We start from the raw sequence: 15613 nt of genomic DNA, 5'->3' as shown, positions 1-15613 counted from the left end.
CGTGGCTTTAATGGTCCTTGGATGATAGAAGGCAGTGTTTCTGATTATAATCAGAATTAACGGGAAAAACAACGGAAGAATAATTTCAAAGACCGTCACGCACATCTTACGTCTCTGTAGAAGAATATTTTTCCATGTTAATAAGGAAAATTGAGACGATTGCCCTGCCACCATTGTGAAAATAAGCTATCAATGTTTTCTACTTTGCACGCCTTGAATCAAAGACTCCTAAAATAAAAATAGATTTTAAAAAAAATATTTGCTTCCTTAGAACAGGAATGTCGTTCTACAGCAAAATATTTACATTTTTCAATATTCTGATGGGAGATAAAACTTCAAAAATTATAAATGCCTTATAACACCATAAGGCGATATGCTCAGCATTTCACGCTTTCGGTGTTTTTGCAAATTATAATGCGAGCAAATCGATTGATCACATCAGAATCCATGCAAAAAACTATAGAGTCTTTCCCTAAATAATTATCTCTGAATGAAAAACATGGAGATAACATACAGTATTCCAGTTCAAAAGTCCATTCAAACAATACAAAACAATACAAAATATGAGCAGAGCGAACAAAGACCTCCAAAATCCAGAGGTGGAATTGGGCGCCATGGAGGAGTGAGCACCCCCTGCCGACCGGTTAAATCGCCTTGTCATGATTGGAAAATCCGTTACTGTCTTAACAATAATAATGCATTGGACTTTTAGACACGAGAATGTACGAGGGCTGTTCAATAAATAATGTCCTTTGTGCTCGGAGAGAAACCAAAAAAAAAAAAAGTTTTTTCAATAATTTAGTCTTTAGTTAATGATTTCACTTAAATATTCTCCTTTAATTAAAACATATGCCCGAAATATTTTTATCGAATTTCTGATTGTTTTAGAACACGTTTTAGGGTATGACCCTTCGTTTACCGGAATATGGCAGATTGTTTGATTTCCTGAACTTGTTCCTTCTTTCTGAAATGTTTTTTTTTTTCAAGTTTGAAAAGTGAAACAAGTCAAAGGGTGAAAGATCTGGCGAATTTTGGTGGTTTGACAAACCATTAACGCTCTGTTTATCCCCAAAGTCCCTGACTCCTCAGATCGTGTGGTTTTGGACGCTGTCATGAAGAAATTTAATGTAGTCGATTCCTGATTCTGGGTCCTTCCTCTCATAAGATTTTTTGGGCAAAAATTTGCTTTTTAGACTCCTCCAGAAATTGGACAGTCTCCCAAAAAAAGAATTTGAACAACAAGCATATAAAACTGTCTTTGTGCTCTTACAATTCCTTGCTCTTTTCAGACCATTCCTGTTTTGTCAAGTGCATCTCAATGTTAATTCGTTAAGAGGGTTAAAAGCAATGGATTCAAGTTTCATTACCGTATATAATCGCCTATAAGTCGGTTTTTTCGGAGTTAAATATTGGTCCAAAACTCTGGACAGTGAAATGTAGCATTTCATTTATATTTCCGATGATTATTGAAGAACAAAGCCTATATAATAATGTTTAATCATTTATGCATTCAAAGATTTTACATAAGGTACAATTAGTTGCTTGTTTTAGTAGTTTTATTTTTGTCTTGTGCTTTACGTATTTGTTTCATGATTTAAATTAAATATTCTCGTTATATCAAAACAATCAAAGCAAACTCATCACGTTTATCATATAGCTTGGTTGCTCGATTACCATTAACATCTTTTCAAGTAAAATATTCAAGTATGAAACAGATAATGTCAGATTCTGTGGTATCTTTTATCTCTAGCTCACCAGGATATATCGTATCGACGTAGGAATGGAAATGACCATTGTTAATTGACAATACTTCGTCGATATACTAGTATCTAAATGTCGAGTTAAAGGCCACAGCAAGTGTTTTCTTTCTTTCACGCATAAGATTTTGCACAAATTCTGCTTCATATGAATATAAAAATAGGTCTGCTAACCATTGAGTACGAAGCATTTTTACTGTGAAATGTTTCTTTAAATCTACCTGCTCAGGTGTCTGTAAAACAGACATTGGTTGCTGTAAATTTCACATATTTTAATGAATATTTCTCTATGTTGCATGTCATAGAGTTCAGGACATTATTTATTGAACAGCACTCGTAGGTGCATGCAAGCTCCTTGTATTGATCATAGAACCATAGGACCGTTGCAATTCTTGTTATAATTTTTTAAATCAAAAACTTGCCTCGTTTTAGAAATTTTTCGTACGTAAAGCATGCTCTCACGTATCGAATCAGCTGAGAGATATAAATCCCCGTATGCGAGCGATGAGAGTATATTGCTGCATAAGTAAGGGAAGTTAGCATTTGAAAGTTAAAGTCATCCTGTTAATCATAAAGCTCGGTTGTTTTATTACCATTAACGACTTTTTCAAATAAAGTATCGAAATATGAAATAGACTTGTTCAGACTGTGTGGTATCTTTTATTCAATTTATGAATGATTAAACAGTTAATTATGATTATTAATTACATGTTTTTAAAAACAATCAGTGTAAATTGCCTGCAATGTAAAGTAAAAAGAACAGGAATTTGTCTAAAATGTTTGATCAAACTATATATTGAGAGCAGAGGATACAAATACTATCCATGAACACTCAGGCCGTAAGTATTTCATTGCAGCACTTCCTTCTTCCCGGTGTGTAATATATAAATACTATTTCAAATTACTCGTGTATTCCTTGGTACTCCGTCTTGCTGGAAATATCCTTTAGCAAACCATTTTTTTAATTTATGTTTTGTGACATGTACGATTGTTTCAAATTTGTTTTATATCTTGTAGTGTTCGGAATCAACTTTCGGGAAATTATGTAGATGATCGAATCAAAGAATAAAATTTTTTTTTTTTTATTTAAAATATTTAGTATAGCTGACACTGTATAATTTATACAATGTGAAGCTTGAACCCCATTCACATTTCCAAAAACGACCAACAGCCGACGGTTTTTGAAGCAAAAACGAGATTCTTTGGGTGACAGTCGGCAGTTCATCGGCCGATGTCTTTCCCGATTTTGACCTCTTTTCGTCCACCGATTAATTTTATGTTCAGTGGTCTAAGTAATAATTGTTCCTACGTCAGGGGCGATTTCTTCAGTTGAAGCAATCCGCCGACAAACATTCGATTATCGTCCGACCATCGGCAGTCAGTTTATAAAGTCGATCTTCCGTCGTTCGACAGTAAAGGGTTTCCAAATTTTGGCCGACAGTTAAAATCAAACTGTAGCTCAAAGCTCGATGATCGGGCGACGATTTGCCGATCTATAAATATTAAACCTTTTAAGATATTTAAAATAATTTAATAAAAACCCTTTTAATTCTTTAATAACAACATTTGCTAGGATTGCAGATAGAATTTGTTCAACCATTAGTTATGTATTTCTGCAATGTTACGACATGTAATGCATCCATGCGTAATGCTTTCCATTGCCATAATTACAAATACCTCAGTATTAAAAACTCAAATTATTCAGACCCATAAAGAACTGGGTACAGTATGTATAACGAGGCGGCCCTGTAAAATCGGCAAAAATTAATAAACGCTCGATAACATATATTGAACTGTGTCAATTTATTGTTAAGGTTCCCCTTTGTGAAAATTTGGTATCAATTTTCTTCAACTCACGTGACCTTTTGTGTATATAACGTTCAAAACCGGTCAAATATTCCGGAAATCACCTATTTTGGACGTTTTGCTCCTCTTTAAGTTTATCTTTCGATGTGGCCGCATCCGAGTACATATGCGAAACTTTGCAGAAAGAACAAGTATACTTTAGTAACTAATATGCAAGAGAAAAAATAACTGTACAAAAGTGCGGCCACGTCCGTTTTTAAGAAAAACTGTAGTTGAAAATACCTCGTTTTTGGATAGATGCGACTTTTCTCCTCATTAAAATCTATACTTTTTAAGAAATTAAATGTTGAAGTCTGAATCTGAATGTGTTATGATCTAATCTATACTTTTACAGAAATTTATTGTTTAAATCTCTATCTGAATGTTATGAAAACTACAAAAACTTTTTTTCGTAAAATTTATCAAGGTACATTGCATGGAAATCAATGACGCAATACATTAAAAACATGACGTCATAATAAGCCGGCATATGTCGAATAACCAAATTCTTCAGTCTTCCATAATAAAATAATAATATGATAAATTTTCAATCAATATATGCAGTGAAAAACAGTCAAACGACATAAGTTTACATTTATACATGTACCTCTTATAAAAACGAGCGTCTCTTTCATATTGGACGATATTGACTTTATGTTCAAAAAAAGATTTTTTTAACGTTTTTTTGAAAATTATCATGCAGCTTTTCTAAAGTATGATTTAGATTATATATTTATCATGCTGAATGTTGACATCAGTGCTTTCAAGACAGGTTTAAATTAAACATGCAATTCAAAGGCGGATCCAGGCCCGTTGTGTCGAGCCCCCCCCCCCCCTCCACCATTTGATTTTTTGAAAATTTGCTTGTATTTTGTAAAACAAGCATGTAATTAATTATTTTTTTGTTACTAGCATTAAACATAAACTTATCAGTAGATCTACACGTATGGTATGAGATACTGTAAATCACTTTTTATTCGCGAGAACTTTATTTTCGCGTAATTACGCGAGACACTGTGCTCGCGAAAATTTAATTCTCGCGTATGATAGTATTCATAAGATTATATAGAGCAATAACCACATTTCGTGAAAATTTTGTCTCGCTTATCAGGAGTCAATGACTATCTCGCGAAAATAAGGTGTCGCGAAAATTTAGTGATCTACAGTATTCCGAAATATTATTTTACCGCTATGGCAATGTATTCTAAAATTCCTGCAAGGTGACGATTGGTTTTCTAAATCAAAGGGGGGGGGGGCACATATTATAGCAGATGTTCGTTCCCGGACCCTACCAGGAATGTGCTTCCAACCCCCATGGGGCTTCAACGCAGCTCCAGACACCCTGACCTCTATACCACCCCTCCCCCATCATTAAATTCCTGAATCTGCAACTGTAATCTATAAGGAATTTAGATAATGAAATAAAATTATTTTGACAAATTTTGTATGGCTACAGTTGTGAGTGTTTTCGGCAATTTCTATGTAATTTTAAAAAGAAACATGATGCAATCAACTATTTATTTGTGTCTGAATAAAGATTAACAGTTCCCAATAGCAATTAACATTTTTTTACACAGACAAGTGAAGGCGATTTTAACATATTTGAATCCGCATTATATTTAAGAAATAAAAGCAACTGCATAATTTTTTGACAAGAGACATGCTTTTCCCCTTCCGCCGCTATTAATGTACTGTGAGTATTAGCTCGATTAGGACTTTTTCAGAAATTAATTAAGTCATTTATATAAGACACTAAATTGCTTTTTAAAATTATCTGTATTAAAACGAATGTATCAGACAAAATATTGTTAGGATTTAAAAAAAGAATTTCAACCAAACTACCCATGGAATAATACATTAAATATGTCATAGGATATAAAAATTGATACAAATGACATTCATAAGGGCTGGGAAGGTGGGGAGGGGTGCCCAGTCCATATCACCGTAGTGAAAATGGTACACATCAGATCTGAATTTTAAGGATGTTAACTTCCGTCTGTGATGATAATTCGTTCCGAAAAAATATGAAAAGTATTTAAGAACAAATGACGTAAAACATTGCGAAGGCCCTAGAAGGTTAATGTTTCCAAAGGAAGTGCGACAGGATTGGAATTGAAATTATTATTGTCACTGAAATCTTTTAAATATCTATAAAAATTTACATTTAGGAGGCACAATCAATATTAAAAATGTCTATGTTTTAGCAGTTTTAGCAGTTTTTGTCTCAGTAGATGTATAGTCACGTAAATGACGTAATACATGTCAGCTGTTTGTGAGGTATATTTTAAAAGAATTTTTCATTAAAACAACTTTCAAGAAAAAAACAGCTTATTTTGTTTGAAACCCAATCTCGCTTTCTAATGGTAATCCGGGAATAACAAACCTATACTCTGTAAAAAAAAAATGCAAAAAGTGTTTCAATATGTAGCTTATAAAAAGTTTAAATAAGAAAAGGGACTTGAACTAAGTTTTGATATTTTTAGATAAGTGTTTTGTTATTCTGCATTTCGATTATTTGTATTTTGCTTCATTTAAATAGAAAAATATAAAGAAGTGGGGGGGGGGGGGTTACTGATTATCAAGATGTACAATTATGACTACCAATAAACAAGTTTATATCAAGAATTTAATTTCAAACTAGAGACAGTCCTTTCCTATTTTCTGTTGATCTGCTCTCGACTTTGACCGTTGGTCGATCGTTTACAGCTGACATCAGTGCAATTGACTGTGCATTGCTTAGAAAACAAAACGCACAGACTTTTATAGCTGACGTGGATAAACTATGTAAATCATACACATAATATTTCAATATAGTATAATATATTTATTTCTACAAGTCTAGAAAACCATGCCTGTTAGACAGTAGTACTACAATGTACTACTAAATTCTGGGATCCATTCCAGGAAATTCGTGGGGTTTTTTTACCTCCCGCTTGAAAATCAGGAGGGTTATAGTAATCGATATGTCCACCCGTCTGTCTGTCTGTTACGCTTTAAGGGTACCCGTCTCTTATCCTATTATACCACTGAATGAAATTCAATGAAACTTTCGCAGAATCTTAATAACATATTGCCATTGTGCACCTTTTAATTTACTTTCTGATCCGACACATGTTTTGGCAAAACGCAACGGCAAAACACAAAAGAGAGGTACCCCCAAAGCGTAACAGACGGGCGGACACCCCGATCACTATAATTATACCCTCCCACTTTTCAAGCGAGGATAAAAAATCTAAAATCAAAGAAAATTGAAAGAGGCATATCATATAACCCCGAAATAGGGAGTAATTACACTCTTAAAAATGTTTTACTTAGTAGTCATTTTTTACTTGGAATAACAAAGATAAGTAATAGATAATTACTAAGCATTTACTTAAAATTTTAAATCAATTACTGAAATATATGTCAATTACTAGATTCAAATGTTTTACTTGATTTTTGTATTTTAAAGAATTGTTTTACTTACACACTAAAAAGTTTTACTTAGTAATTTATATTTACTTAAATTTGTGTATATAAGTAATAAGACCGCGGAACATTAACTGGCAAAATTGGAAATATACAGCTTACGTCATTTCTATCTGTTACAATCAAAACATTCAGTGATAGACAATGAAATGGGCGGGTACAATTCGACGCGGACGTTTGGAAAACATGGGATTGAAATTGCAGATGGAAATTCATTTTCAATCCACCTCGGCTACGCTAGAAGACACATTACTGATTGACCCAGAAGACAAATAATTTCAATTTTGGTACAGTTTGAATTTTTTGTTCAGTGTTTTAAATGAATAGATATTTAAGGGACAAATATTTTCATTTTTGTTTGGTAAATATATGTATATCTTTGTGTTGGTGGTGGTGGGGGGTTGGGGGGTTGGACGATTTTTAAATAAAGTTGTCCAACAGTTTTCAGTGAGAATAAGTATAAAGCTCATGCACTCTTATAATCCTAGAAATAAAATATATTGTCATGTTAAGCCATGACCTGACTCGACATTTTTTTACCCCCCCCCCCCTTCCCTTCTAGAATCAAATATCTCCTGAAAAATAATCTTTGTCTTCTACATGTATGATCTTTCGCGTTCTTAAAATTATTTAAGCTAAAACTTGTGTTAATGTGAAATTCAAACAATATGTATTTGGGAGTTGAAATATGGTTGATTTTTGGATCATATATTCACTCTTTGCTTTGAAAACAGCTCAGGTGGATTGAAAATGAATTTTGATCTGCAATTTCAATCCCATGTTTTCCAAAAGTCCGCGTCGAATTGTACCCGCCCATTTCATTGTCTATCACTGAATGTTTTGATTGTAACAGATAGAAATGATGTAAGTTGTATATTTCCAATTTTGCCAGTTAATGTTCCGCGGTCTTAACATTACTTGGTCTTTACTTACATTTTACCACTATTTACTATATAATTAATATTTTAATGCCCCCGTAAACGAAGTTTCGGGCGTATATAGTTTTTGTCGTGTCCGTCTGTCTGTCTAGCTGTCTGTCTAGCTGTCTCTCTGTTTGTCTGTTTATCCACAGAAACTTTAACCTTGCCCATAACTTTTGATTTAGCGGAGCTATGACTTTCATATTTCACACGTGTATTCCTTGTGACAAGACCTTTCTTTGAGTATCACCAAATTTGACCTTGACCTTGAAGTTTGACTCACTTATACACAAAAAATCCAAACTTATTCTTTATCCAAATCTTTTGAACAGTAAATACCAGGACATGTATACTTCACATATATATTTTTTGTTGAAAGAACTTTCATTGAATACCAACAACTATGAAATTTTGACCTTGACCTTGGAGATTTCCATCCTTGTGAAAAAAAAAATTAACCTTGACCATAACGTTTGAACGGTAAGGAATAGTGCTTTCATACTTACATATATGTAATCATTTTGAGAAGACCATTCATAGGATACCAAGAACTTTGACCCTTTGACCTTGACCTTGGAGTTTGACCCACATTTAAAAAGCAAACCTTGACTGTAACTTTAAAAGGATTAGGGTTAGTGCATTCATACTTTACATAGTTCATCCTTGTGACAAGACCTTTCTTTGGGTACCACCAAATCTGTCCCTTTGTCTTTGACCTTGGCGTTTGACCTACATTTCAAAATTGGTAACCTTGACCATAACTTCTGAAGGGTTAAGGCAAGTGTTTCCATATTTCACATATGTATTTTTTTGGGCAAGACCTTTCATTAGATACCTATAACCTTGACCTTTTGACCTTGGAGATATCAAGAAATCCCAATAATTTAAATTTGTATATAAGAAAAGTTTAACCTTTGAAATGTTGCCATACAGGGGCATAGGTGTTTCACAAACACATCTTGTTTGAATTGTATTTAATTGATTTACTTAAAACAAAAATTTATTTACTAAATCTAGGAGAATTCAGATCAGTAATTACTTAAATATGGTAGTCTAATCACTAATTGTCTGTGAGGAGGAGTTATCTTTCTTCTAAATATTCCTTCATGTGAAAAAAAAAGTCACACTAATAAAAATGCGATATTAAGTACTTGAAATGTTTAACCATTTTTAAAATGGTCCTTAAAAAGATACAACTTATTCAATTTTTAAGGCTTTCGAAGTTGGAATCAAATGTTTTATTGTTATATATAATAAAACAATTACAAAGAAATCGGCAAAAGAAATAGAAAGTATAATTATTTCCATCATGAGTAGATTTCTTCTATTAAACTATTCAGAGGGCCCAATTAGGGAACTCTGATAAAGAAATCTGTGAGTAGTACTCACATGTCAGAGGGTCGGTACCTTGCATTGTTTCTGGTAAATAATGTCGATTTTAGTAAATATGATAAGTATTTCATTTACTTAGTATTCTTTTGAGTAATAATATTCTAGATTTTAATTAATTTCAGAATTACATTTACTTAGTAATAATTCATAAAATTTAGTAAATAGAAAGCATATTATCTCTAAATTAAGTAATAATAATTTAACAAAAATGAGTAGTTCATTTACTAACTTTAAGTAATACAATTCCTATAATTTAAGTAATTCTATTGATACTTAGTAAATCATTTTATAAGTAAATGAATTCATCCTTATTACTAATTATGTTTACAATTACTAACCATGATAGTCATTTACTTGCTATTCTGACTAAATGGATTACTAATAATTACTAGTTTTTCTTAATCTAATATCTTATTTTAAAAACAACAAGTAAAACTTTTTTTAGAGTGTAATATGTTCATAAAAAATACCCAACATTTATAGCGCCGTCATTTGTTGGAATGAAAGGGGGAGTTCTGTGGATAGCTTTTTTCATTGCCAAAAAAATTCCAATTTCATAAACTATATGTTCAGTTTTTTAAGTACTCACCTCATTTCATCTGGATGAATAAAGTTTCGTAGACTAGCGTGTTTGGTACAATCGTTTGTTAAAAAGTTGTATATTTCTAAAATTATTAAACTATTTCAAACTATCAACGATGTATGATAAATTGAAAAATGGTTTACTGGAATATTGGCAGGATTAAGTAAATAGTTTTCGGTTATGAGAATTTACAGATTTCATTTAACGTAACGTTAAAATCAGTAACGTCGTGATGACGTCGTTACGTCAAAAGTTGTAATTATTGAAGAAAATGCACCATTTTCCAAAACCTCTGGCGGAAAAACGGTAAGAGATAATTCCAAAAAATAAAATGATTTTGAAAGGAGACATCGTGGGCATGTTTGTAAAAAACTTCAATCAGATTTAGAGACAGGGCCGCCTCGTTATACATACCGTACCCAGTTCTTTGAAGATATGTATCACTACGATAAATACTACAAAAATGTAGGATTAAGGTATAAATGAAATCTGATGTCAATGTTACAAGTTTTTTCGTATGTAATCCATAATTCGGGGGATAATGGTTTTGGATTGTCCGTCCTTCTGTCTGCCTATGTCTGTTTGTAAAAAAAACACTACCCTACTACCCTTGTCAATAATTTTCAATTGGCTGGAGCTGAAGGGTTTTAATATTTCACGTTTCTTAATTCTGACAAGACCCCTTGGATATATTTGACCTCTTGATCTTGACTATTCGGAGTCTGATCCACTTCAGCAAACTTTTCCAATATTCTACACTGGTCATATGTTTGAACTCTAAGATACAGGGTCTTTGGTACCATGTCTGAATTTATTGTGACAAAATCCTCCTTTAGATGCCATCATGGTTCCTTTTTTTACCTGTTGGTGTAAGAGGGAGAAATATTATGCTGAAAATTTTATCATTTGTTTATCAAAAAAAAATAAATAAAGTTTTGGATTTTTCGGGAGTTGAACCGAGGTCCTTTTGCTCCGCGGTTGGGAATGTTACCACTAGACCAGCTTGGTTTGTTTACATTGTACCATATTACATAATACTGGAAATTATATGGAATTTAGAATTTTGGTATTTACTGAAATGGTTTATAATTTTTATTAATTGTCATTATTTTAAGTTCTTATTAAAAGTATTGTTATATTTTGGAAAAAGTTAAGCTTGGAAATAATTGTGAATATTTTTGGTGATGTCACATGGGACACTCTGTTGCATGCTGGTCATTTCTTGTGCTTTCCTAGCCATAATCCCTGTTGAGATTCTGCTAGGCTAGATATTTGGACTGACGCCGTCGCAGAATCCCTGGACGACTACTAATAATTCATGTCTGGAGATTAAGTCCCAACTTCGGTCGGTTATAGCAAGAATTATTCGCCTAGACCACACTGCCGTTCGCTTCAATTAAGTCATTTAGTTGTTTATTTGACTCTCTGTCACTATTATTTCTACATAGCTTACCGTTTAGGCATGTAAATCCCAACATAAAAATATTCACTGAAATCTCAGTTCAAAATATGGCTCCCGTGACGAAATTGTTTACCTATAGTCTGTTTTTACCCTATGTGATGTTCAATAGTCACATTATACTTGGTTCAGAATTACATAGGATAAAAACAGACTATAGGAACTCTTTTATTCGAGGAGGTAAACAATGTCGTCACGGGAGCCATATTTTGAACTGAGATTTCAGTGAATATTTTTATGTTGGGATTTACATGCCTAAACGGTAAGCTGTGTGGAAATAATAGTGACAGAGAGTCAAATAAACAACTAAATGACTTAACTGAAGCGAACGGCAGTGTGGTCTAGGCGAATAATTCTTGCTATAACCGACCGAAGTTGGGACTTGATCTCCAGACATGAATTATTAGTAGTCGTCCAGGGATTCTGCGACGGCGTCAGTCCAAATATCTAGCCTAGCAGAATCTCAACAGGGATTATCCTAGCCATTGTTGGCGGAAAAATATCAGAGTGAATGTAAGTAGAATTAAATTGTGAAAATTTGTCATTCATAATTGCAACTAGCATTGTGTATGAAACAAAGAAGTATGCAAACATTATAAGCATGCATTAAGAAGTATTTTAAACTTAATTTAAAGATATTTTTAATTTGTAAATAGTCTCTCTATTGAAGTCAGTGTTCATCGTTTACATGAGAGATTGTAGAACTCATGAGGTTAGATTAATTGCAAGTTTTTCTTAATCATATAAATATCTATAGTTGTGTATTTTTATCCTTGAATAGATGCATTAATGAACCAGATGATGTAAACGCCACATATGCCCCTTGCTTAGGTAATATGTTAGTTTATTATGTACGAAGGCTGTGTGTATAAATTTTAATTATATAATTTATTATGGGATGAATGATATAAAGAGAAATGGTTTTAGATAAAATGATCATTGACAAATATGTGAAGTAATTTCAAAGATTTGTAAACAGAAGATTTCTATACTGAGAGTTGTACAGAAATTTTTATTATTATTATATAATTGTAGGAACATTGTCAACTTGTTTCACTATAAATGGAATAAAGTTCATTGAAAACAACCATCGTGTTATATTGGTATGTCCTTTGAACGGTTTAAACTCGGACTTAAATATTTCATTGGCGTTACATTATTCTTATCAAAAGACCTTTCGGTTTTACCTTATGGACCTTTTGATAATGAAGTATGTCTTATTCATGGAAAAAGTAATCCTTTGCCGTGTAGTTTGTATGGCTGGTGCTAAGAATTTTGCAATTCACTCGAGTACAAGGCGTTTCAATGGATACCTAGCCCCTGACCTTAAAACAAGACTTACCCTTTGAAAAATACTTCATCTTGATCATATATAATTTTAGAACAGATGCATGACCTTCCTTTTGCTATGAATATCAGTTTTACCTTTCCGACTTTGACCTTTGAGTACGAACTGCTTTTGAAAATCTTTAAAACCATAACTTTGCGACAGTTGATGCAAGCTAAACTTTTATTTGTATAATATTTCACTCGTGTTTTACTTAATATGAAAAGGCGTTTCTTTGGATTCAGATATTTTTCCTTTTGATCGTAAAGTTTGATTTGCTTTTGAAAAACTTAAAATAAAAAAAAAACTTTGTCCATTATTTCTGAGAATGACCAATACAAGGACTTTTATATTCCATGTATACCCCAGGTAAGAAGATACTTTCTATGATCTCTTGACCTTGGAGTTTGACTTGCATTCGATTCACTTTAACCATGCCACTGAGCTATCATACAGGGGTATCAATGGCTAAAAAAATCTTTTGGTGAGTGGGGTAGGGTGGGTACTGTAGGACTTTCAAGTTGCACATATGGTAAAACACATTGTATAGATAGATTTATAGGTACATGAAATTATCAAAAAAGATGATAACTTATGCATACTTTTAATTACATCATTAAAAAGTTTAATCATTTATAATTGACTTTTCCTATGTTGTGTTTAAGGACAGGTAACTCAGGTGTGAAAAATGACCAACTTAGTGCCGATTTATGAGTTATCGTTTATGACATATAGGCTGCTTCAGCATTGGTATTGTTATACACAAAAGGGTTCCTTACATTGTTTTGTACACAAAAGGTTTTGACCAAAAGAAAGAGATTGCCTTCACTCTACCTGAAATAACAGGGTCAAATGAATGGGGAACAGACTATATTCAATAGTTTTAACTCTCTTTGACGATTATTATGAAGAAGATAATTTAATGTCATATTTTTTGTGTTCGCGCTTTTTCGCTTCCTGTGTAAATATATATATTTTTACAAGTAAATGCAACAATTGATCATCTTATTTGTGTTACTAAGCACGAAGGGGAACGACCGAGCATAAAAATTTAAATAGGTTAGAACTGAGAAGGAGGGTAGATTTCACTTTTTATTTTAATTATATGCAGTAAACCTGTGTCCGCAACTATACAGTAAATAAGTTTAACATTGGTGCTAAATTTTAAAACCACTGGATTCTACTGAGAGCAAAGAAACACTTGGGAAATGCTAAAAACTGCCTTGCGTGTAAATAGGTAGATACCAGGAGCCTGCTCTATACAAGTTTCAGCAGTGAGTTATTGTTCATAACACCGACCCCTAGCGGCAGCTGAAAGGCCTAGGTTTTGTCCCTAAGGGTGTTACCTTTGAAAACCTATTAAAGAAATCTTGAAAGAAAATAACATCTCAAGAAATATGATTAAGTATAATACAACCCTGAACAATAGTTTCTAAATAACTATACATACATGTAAGTATATGATATACAATACCTTTATTGGCGCTCCGAGTGTTCTGATATGGTAGTGTATCACGAATACTGACCGCCGTTTGAAATCTGGGAAGTACCAAAATATTTATTAATAAAGTTCACTCTCAATCATGTGTTTAGTGTTATTGTATTATGTTGACATAAGTTACATGTATATCGTAATACTTAACGCCTTGCCCGATACCATTGAACCTTGAGTTTAAATAATTATATTAAGTAAACTATCTAACAGGAAGATAAAATAACATTTATCCAGGAAATATTAATTAAAACCATCTGGTTGAATTTTTTAGTTTGTCAATTATACAATCGTACAGTTTGAACCTACTTCAATCAATATTTTCATTTTTGTCTGTTCATAGAACACTGGTCGAAGGTCCCCGATCATCTACTTTGACGGGGTCAAACAAGGAACTTCCGGGTGGTGATATTGATAGAAAAGATAAACTGCCATTGGCGCAAGGCATCCATGTATTTCTTAATTGTCTCCTCTTGAATGAAGGCACGACCCTTCATTTGAACAAACTTAAAGTCTCTTCACCCAAGAAGGTATTGTGGTTAGATTGGTTGAAATTGGTTTAGTGGTTTTGGAGAAGAATGTAAATAGTTCGAGATTCTTAACAGTACGCTTCCTCCTACAAAGACTTGAAGTTGTTGTTTACTATATTACACTGAAAACCACAAGGTATGGAAAATTAAATTCTTGGTTTAAAACAAGAGATGTTTGTAAAACACATATGACCCCCTCCAACATTATTGTATTTTTTTTAAGTCCAAGGGGCATAACTTTGTCAAAAGTGGCGCGATCGTACCCAAAACAGAACTTGACCTAGATATTTATCTGATAAAACTGTATAATAAATTTAATTCCGGTATGTGCAACCTCTGAGGAGAAAATGAACGGAAACTACAAATAATTGAATTTTTTCTAAGTCCAAGGGGCATAACTCTGTAAAAAAGGTGCCATCGTACCCAAAACGGATTTTGACCTAGATATTCCTCTGATAAATTTGTATACCAAATTTCATTTCAGTATGTGCAACGGTTGGGAAGAAAATGAACGGAAACTAAGTGGACCGACCGATCGACCGAAGCAAAGCATATTGCCCTCCATTCTCGAAGGGGGACATAATTGATATCTAAGAAAACCACTATGAGTTAGAAAAACTTTTGATTTGGGAATTTTTAAACTTTTGAACTCTGAGTCTGGATGCTGAGACCAGAAAGTTTACGTTAAAACTGTTATAACATTCAGAACCAATCAGCTCGCACTTACATGAAAGTTGATAAAAAAGCAGTTAATGTTCCTTTAACTTTGCAACATTATTCTTAACCTAGAAGATAAGCTGTATTTTCATCTGAAATCAATCAGGGAAGTTATGATCAAAA

Source organism: Saccostrea cucullata, unplaced genomic scaffold, assembly GCF_032062105.1.
Source record: "Saccostrea cucullata isolate Sc308-1 unplaced genomic scaffold, CSIRO_AGI_Scuc_v1 ctg2863, whole genome shotgun sequence".
NCBI lineage: Eukaryota > Metazoa > Mollusca > Bivalvia > Ostreida > Ostreidae > Saccostrea > Saccostrea cuccullata.
The sequence above is the reverse complement of the archived record's forward strand: the minus strand, read 5'-3'. Positions refer to the sequence as shown.